This window comes from Balearica regulorum, chromosome 1 (genome assembly GCF_011004875.1).
Source record: "Balearica regulorum gibbericeps isolate bBalReg1 chromosome 1, bBalReg1.pri, whole genome shotgun sequence".
In the NCBI taxonomy this organism is placed as follows: Eukaryota; Metazoa; Chordata; class Aves; order Gruiformes; family Gruidae; genus Balearica; species Balearica regulorum.
In genome coordinates this window covers 196555857-196564575 of record NC_046184.1, presented here as the reverse complement: position 1 = coordinate 196564575, position 8719 = coordinate 196555857, and positions in this window count along the sequence as shown.

Below are 8719 nucleotides of genomic sequence, written 5' to 3'. Positions count from 1 at the left end.
AACAACTGGAGTCTGGAGCGGAGAATTCCTTCTCCCTTCTTGAGTAATGCACTCAGCAAACATACCTGTTTCCATCCTTCATTCAGTTCTACCTCGGACATCATGCTAAGCCTTGTGAAACTTTGCAGGATGATTCAAGATGATTCTTTCGTATTTGGTGAGCCTTCTGTTTTATAACAAGGATTAAAAAATGGTTATCACCTTGCTGCTGATCTCTGTCTTCCTGATTTATCCACTGATTTCTTATGTGACAGTGTTACAAATACTATCCTGTGATCTAGACTGAGTATGTTTGGGGTGTTTCAGCATCTGTCACTCTTACATTTAGAACAGTTGCATTAAAAAATGCAAAAGCTTTTCTTCATCCCGTTTTAACATTTATTTCACAAATGGGAAAGACCAGCATTTCAATTAAATATTTTAATTTAGGACTTTGGAGAGCTGTGTTTATTCACTTAGTTAATTTGTGAATGATTTTCATTCCAATTATAACACAGTACAAACAAGCTAATGTTTGTATCCCGTATTGCCAGTTCGTCACTTTTTAGTGAGACGGTGGACTGTCATGGTTGTTAGGGCAGATGGCATTGGCATGGATTTCACCCAGCAGCACTACAGAGCAGTTGTAATTTAGAGGGAAATCTCTTTTTAGGCATTGTGAAGATGAACAGATGCAAAAATTAGTGATGGGTCGTAGTTAAAGAGGTCTTGTGCTTCTGTCTTGCTTCTGATTTCTGTCTCTCTCGTGAGCATGCTGATAGAGATGATGTTTGCTGACCCTCAAGCTAGCACAGAACAGCCTAGTGCTGGAACAGGAAGCAGAGGTCGGGCTGTGCTGGATTTGGACCGGAGCTAGGATCCCTGTCTGGCGCTGTGACTGCCATGGTGATGTACAAAGATACTCTGGCCTGTCTCGGGTAAGACAATATGACTTTCCATAATATTGGCATATCCTGAGGCATCAGCTGGGAAGTCTAGTGCTGTTATCTATCTCAGGGCAGTTTGAAAGTTACTCTTCAGCAGTCTGTGGGCTGCTGTGTCCAGGAGGTCTGGATGAGTACAAGCATGTGCACTTCTTCCCTTCAGGTAGCTGTGACTGGCCCTCCATGGTAACTGCTCCTCCAGGACCATGCCCCAACCATGTCCTTAGCGGCAAGTCTGCTTCCAGGACCCTGTGTGCCACAGGTGGGAAGTCTGTTCATAGAGCCTAGAGACAAAAAACACCACCCGGGCCAGTGACTTACTGGTCTGAACAGTAGGAGCATCGGGCTTTGGTGTGCATCCTGATTTACTCAGTGAGTAAGTATAGAGCTGTCCATAGAAACCAAACAGCCCAATTCAAAGAGGACAAAATGAGCCTTTAGTAACATGTTGACATATTCTTCACCTGGGGCCTTACCAGCTAGCAGGCCTTCCTTCAGACAATCCAGCGGGACCCCATGCCTCTCTCATTCCTTCCTAAGCACCTCCTCTTCTTAATCCCATTTTATAGGCTCCTAAACTTTCATCCATATAATGAAAACTGCCCTGAAGGAGCACCAAGTCAAGGGACAGTTCCCAGTACACTCCTACCTGGAGCTATTTTTCCTTTGGATTTTTCCCCATGTGTAGCCTCGTAGTAACTTAAATAAAAATATTAAGAAACTTCATATTCTAGTAACAGCTCTTGCAGAGACTCATGGTTAGCTGTATAAAGGAAGAACTCAAATACATGTCGGCATCCCGTGTGCGTTTTAGAAATGGCTTTCGTTAGAATTTTCTTTCGGGAGATTTAAAATCTTCTTTAAATATCCATAGTGGTATTAAATATGAATTTTAAACTTCAGAGAAACATTAAACACTTTGAAAGATGAACTTAGTAAGTGTAAAATTTGTTGAAAAACAAATAGCCAGTAAAGCAGCAAAGTAACATATAGATAGAATTCTATATGCAAATGTATAAACAGTTATTACATTATTTTTTTCCGTCACACTGAGACAGTTATACATAGTGTTAAAGTACTTGCAGCCCTGTTACCTTGTTCCTGAATTTTTCTTTATAATTTCTCAATCACTGAGCATTTAAATATTCTAGATAGCAATAAAAATATGGGTAAGTTTTACTTTCAAATGTGCTTCCATCTTCTCTGTGAATGCTTTCTGCCTAGCTTGGGCCTGCCTTTAATTACTGCAAGGTTTCTCTCCTGCAAAGGGAGATGTGACTTGAGGTTCTGTAAATGTGTTTGTCACTTCTTTTTCATTCCTTCCTCTTAGCCTATTTTTTTCTAATTTTAACAGTGAGCTAGCTTCACATTGATTTAATCTTCAGTGTTACATGAGTGTAACAAAAAACCCATGAAATAAATGTAACATCAGCGTTACATTTAGACGCTCAGACCAAGTAATGAGCCAAACTCTACCCATATACAAAACTGTGCAGTTATTATTGACCTTTCAGAATCTTTGAGCTGGAATACCCTGTGCACTGCACAGCCCATTTTCTTCTTCCTTTTTTTTTAATTTTTTTTTTTCCTCCCATTGATGAACCAACTGTTGAAATCTTCACTGTTTTTTTCTCAATTGCTAGGTAAGCTGAAAACAATTAGCGTAACTAAAGAAAGGGTTATATAGAAAATGCTTCAGGTTTATTCCTTTATCCAAAATCAGTCCTTTGTCCATTTCTGAAGGAAAGAATGAAAATGGAGAATAAAACAATACTTGTCAATCTATATCAATTTACTAGAAAGTAAGTCTTGTCAAACAGACATGATGTTATTACAATGGGAAGATCTATTTTGTTCCTCCATAGATGTAACAGATTTTCAAAAGGCATTTGTCTTATCATTATAATACATGTGCCAATTTTAGTTAAAATACATGTGAAGGGGATTAATACCTGATTTGCTACAGCCTCTGTAAACACTAGCTTCCAACAGAGCCTGTGTCAGACTTGCAGTTACTCAATAACCCACGGGACTACTGGCAAAGAACGGAGAATGGACAACTTGTTTTTAATACGTGCAGCTAAATGCATAATTGTATTTCTAAGAAGAGATGATGTAGTTGTACCTACATCATGGGGGACTGAGTACTGGAAAGCATTGACTGTGGACAGGAAGTAGTTGCTTGTCTATGAGTTCCCTGTGTGGAGCTGTAACAAAGAGGGCTGCAGTGATATAAGGATAATCATGAATAGAAACAGGGAGGTAATATTACTTCTGGACAGGGGACTGATGAGATCAATATTTGAAAGCTGGATACAGTTCAGGCCAGCATGTCTTAAAAAGGTACTGAGAAACCAGAGAGAATGCAGGAAAGAATCACAGAAATTATATTGAAGACCTGAGAAAATGTCTCATAGTGAAGTATTTATAGAAGTTACTCTGTTCAGTTACTCTAAAAGAAGATCAAGAGATGACTGGATTACAGCATACTTTCACCAGGGTTTCCCATGGTTCTTGAATCTAACAGAAAAGAGTGTAATGTCTGGAAGCTGAAGTTAGAGAAGGTCAGGTTCAAAATTAAGCTCGAACATTTAATAGGAAGATAATTAAGCACTGGAACAACACATCCAGGGCAAGTAATGGTTCCCTTTCCTTTTAATACCTTTTTGGAAGATGCCTTTATCAAATAGAAGTTCTACACAGGCACAAGCCAGAATAAAAACCTTACCCAAAATTAGTAGCAATTGGTTGTTTGGGTTTTTTTTTTTTCCTTTTTGCAAGTTATTATAGCAAGGAGAATTTTCTTATAACTCAGAGTTTATTCTCTTCAGGTAAAAGAACATGATACTCCAACGGCCTTAAATGTTTGAGAACAACCCCTTTTCCCTTGGGTGCCAAATGCACTCAGTAGGTAAGGCCGCTCTGAGGAGTTGTCCTCTGCTAGTGGGCTCCTTTCCTTCCTGTCTGATAAATGGCGCAGTATTCAGGGTCTTCAACATTGTCTGTTTCCCTGCATGTACATCTCATGCTTTTTTTTTTGGTAGCTACTGTGTCTCTTCCCTGCTTCCTTTAACAAAGCGTACTGATTTTCTTTTACTATTTTTGCATATATGCTTTAAATAACTGGTTTCTCTTCTTTTTTTGTATGATTTATCATGGCCGGATTATTCTGGAACTGAGGACAGTGCACTTTGTTTCTACTTTTGTGCAGTTTTTGACTATTTTTTATTACATCTACAAAAAGCACTTTCATGCCAGTCTTCATTTACTAATTGGGAATAAAGCCTGAGATGAATGTGAAAGGCACTGAGCTTCTTCAGGCCACCACAAAGTACTTGCAGTTCTTCAACAGACCACAGAGGACATTGGCAGTGCGCTCACTTCTCAGGGTTCTTAGAACGCAAAACAAGACAAGCGTAATAAAAGTACTTAAAGGTGTGTGTTATCCTGGGAAATGTTTGTATTACAAACCATTATATTGACCATGCTGAAGTGGAAAGGCTGGCTTGCAGCTATATTTGGTTGCTCTGTTTGTCAGCAAAGTAATATCCCACAGTCGAAAATTATTTGAGGCACGTTGATAATTCAAGTTATTTTAAATGAGATAATGGGCATCATGGCTCTTAAAAGCATGGGGAATATTTCTGAGAACACTTCTGAAAAGTATGTTCAGTTATAATAGATGAGACAACTAACTTCTCTGACAGAAGGGGAAGTGACTATATTGCTGCCACATATAAATGATGATTTAAATGTTCACCCTTGCACCTTTGTGGAAAATGTGGTGACAATGCTTAAAGATACGTTATCACATTTGAATGTAGGAACTGGCAACTATTGTAGGCAATGCTGTCACAGTGTCTTAACAAACTGTACAAGCTCTATGATGATCAGGCTGCAAAAGAAAGAAATGGGAGCTACGCACATTTATGATAGGAGCATGATACCCCTGAAACTGTTTGTAAACTCACAAATGTGATTAAAAAAGTTATCCAAGTGAAATGTATTGCAGTGCATGACATGGGAAATGTTGGCTGTGCAAGGAGGTTGGATGGAGGAGTTGTCCAACAAGATACACTCATACGGAGACATTAGCTTTATTGCCTGATGACTGCTTTGTATTGCATGTGATGTTCAGTGAAAGGGCTTCAACTGTGAGCTTGGCTGGTGGCAGAATCCGTTGAATGGAAAAGTTTGACTTCCTGTTTAGTATCAAAGAAGAAAGTGTCTTAGAAATTCTTCATGGATCCAACGTCTCTCATCACTTGTATGAAAGTGATGCTCCACTTCAATCCATGTAATCAGATGAAAGTTAGAATTTATTCTGGGACAAAAATCCACTGGAAAGAAAAAGTTTGCAGTTACACTCTGAGATACGCTCTGAATGATAGCACCTTTCTGAATTGCTTACTTGCTCATACCAGTGTGGGAGATCTGCGGACTCCAAGTATGTAATAACACAAGTACAATTTAGGACAGGTCAGACAGAAGCTTTTTTAACTATGAGCAGGGTTAATGATGTGGGGAAGTGGAGAGCTGGAAACAATCACTGTTAGCTTTCACTTGAATGTTCTTTTAGTTAGGATAAACTTCTTAGCCAGACCTCTCAAATCTTAAACATCAAAAATTTTACCATCGTACTGGCAATGGGTGCCATATATGACCATGTTTATAGAGCAGCAGTAGCAGAACTGCTTGTAAGTTTTCTGTCAAGACATCATAACAAGGATAAGTTAAAATTTGTGCTTTATTTCACCTGGTCATATATATATGTGTGTGTGTGTGTGTATATATCTACGTGTGTATAGAAATACATATGTGTGTGTATGTATTCGTTAGGGACTGCATGAGTGAAGGAAAGAAGTCTGGACAGGAGCAGAAGCTTTTCAGCCCACTTTATTAAAAAGGAACACATTTACTAATGATATAAAACTGCTGTAAATTGACACAAGTAGTCTCCACTCCTCACTTGACTTTCCCAGTTACTTCTTGTCTTTGTCACTGGTCACCATCCTACCTGTTTTTCAGAGATTATTCTCAAACTCAGACCTGTTTGTCTCCTTGCATGAGTGGCTCAATCTATGCCCTTTAGATTAATACTGCCTTTCTTGACCACCTGCATCGTGATAGCTCTTGCCTAGTCTTTTGTTACTGAAGCATCATTCTATCCAAGCTCAACATATGCAGCCTTCTCCAGCTGGTATCCATCCGGAATGCTGCTTGCGGAGGTCACTTTCCTATAGCAGTGCTTTGGCCAATTTAATCCTCTCTTAACAACCCTCCACTGACTCTTGCCTCTCAAACTTCAAATATGAGAGGCTCATTTTCTCTCCGAAACCCTTCAGGAAATGTTACATTTAGTATTGAGAAGTGTTCAGTACTTCTGATGAGCTTCTGGAACCAGCCCCTGCTACCTATTGATTACATACATACATACATATAGTCTCCTGTGCTCCCTTTGGCACTTGGCCGATGCCTCCCATAAAACATCTTTGCCACCACCTCGTTATCCCCTTTCAAATGACTTGTTAATGCTGTTGACTGATTTATTCAAATGTAAGAATTATTAGATGAAGTTTTACAGAGGTCAGGCTTGTTGATCCAAAGATACATTTTGATCCTAAATGCTATAAATCTCAAAGATTTGAGTTTTATTTGATGTTTGTGCTGTGAGTGCTGTTTTTTTCATAACTGCCATGTAAGCAGCTGGATATACTTGTTATGCTTTACTTTGGTCTATCGTGCTTCCAAAAGTGTTCTTATTTTCTATAAAACAGAGGTATTTAATGAGCCTTTTCTATATTTTTCACATAATTAATATGACATCTAATGAAATAGCCTTTTCAGAATCATCCTGCTCCTCTGACCTGTCTAGGCAGCATCTTCACATTTGGCTAGTACAGACCAAATGAATACACAAACAAAACGATTATTGATGGTGCTGTACATTAGACAGCAGAGTGTGATCCCAGTGACAAATAATCAAACATCATCACATGGGCTTTTACCTTTTCAATTACTTTCGAATTCCCTTTCAAAGGCAAAGGTGTGGTAACAAGGAGAAGCTGTGTTTCCTATTGACTGATTTTATGTTCATTTCCACTCTTCTGTTAAACAAAAAGTAATAGAATAAAGTTACTACTGTACTTTTCATTGATGCTCTCACCATAACTCCCTCCTGTTTGAATCCCTAACTTAATTACCCTTTTAAAATACTACGTATGAAATTTTCTTTTGTCTTGTTTGCCTATTCATAACTGGTGTTTCTTCTGTGCTGTTGTCCTTGTTCTCAACAGCCTGCGAGAGCTGAGAACAATGATCAAGTGACAGTCATTTGTCAAATTACTGTTTGTTAGCTGAGACACGCTAATTGCCCGTATCCCTGTTCTTAGACTCAGTTGAGAATTTATATGACTTAATTTAGCTTACAATAAAAAAGAATTAAATAGCATAATCTTGCATTTTTATGGTCCAAGACTGATTGCATGGGCAACTCCACGGACATTTGGTGACTGGGTAATAGTTTGTCAGAGAATCTAACAGCTTAGAAACCCTGAAATCAGTCACAGAATCAGATTGGCTAGAAGGGCCTTCGGGAGGTCTCTAAACCAAACCCTGGCTCAAAGGAGATCCAGTTATACAGCTGGTCACCCAGGGCCATGTCCAGTTTGAATATCTGCAGAGATGGAGATTCCACTGGGGCTCTGGGCAACAAATGTATGAGCTGAAATTTCACTAAAGTTAAATATTGAAAAAACATAATAAAAATCAATTAGAATTTGTAATGGGCAATATTACATTGCTTTTTAGCATAGTAAAGAAGTAAATGTTGCTGGGTTTCTTTTAGTGCTTGAAAATATTCTTTGTTATTGTTCCAAGTGGTAAAAAAATATAATACACTGCTAATAACTTTCTGGGGTTGAGAAGGAAATAATTTGGGTTTTTTGTTTCGAATCATTGAAGAGTCTTCACAGTAATACATTTAGCACAGGCCTAAGAATGCAGTTATTAGGGATGTATTCATAATGAAGTTTGCTTAGTGCATGTCATGTACATTAGACGTAAAGATAGTAACATTTTATCTGCCTAGTTACATATTTTTATGTGTTAAACATGGTGGAAATTTTAATTTATATGAGGAAATGGTTGGATATATTACTTGACATCATTGATTTTTCTTTTCAAGTCTCTGGGAGCAAAATAGTTACAGGCCCATTTGTTAACAGCCATATGATTTGATTTTGGTTTACATGCTAATTTCTGTCCTCCTCTTTTAGACATTAACTTTGGCTTTCCTGCACTATCAAAACATCCACTGGTGTTTGCTGAAGAACTGCATACCCATGGAATACACTGCTGGGCTCCAGTATTTCAGAATAATTGTACTGTTAGTCATACTGATAATGATTAACTTATGCTGAATTTCCATGTGATTGCAGCAATACTGAAATTTTAAGAGCTAGGTTTGTTGATGCATTTTCTTTTGGGATTATAATCTGAAATACTAATAAACAATTATTCAAAAATTTTCTAATTTACAGACAAATATTAATCAAATTATTGGATTTGGCATTTAAACTCTATGAGCTGCAGAGGTCTCTAGAGCAATTTCTGTTTCAGGGGGAGCAAGAAAATGATTTTTAATATCTGTAGGGCTAACTATAGCCTATGATGAATTATAAACTATATCACAGGCTTCTAATATTTTACTGTCTGGACAGTGACCCAGAACAAGCTCTTTCTCTGGCCATAAAAGTGATTAATTTTCATGGCTCATTCATCCATAGAAATATTTT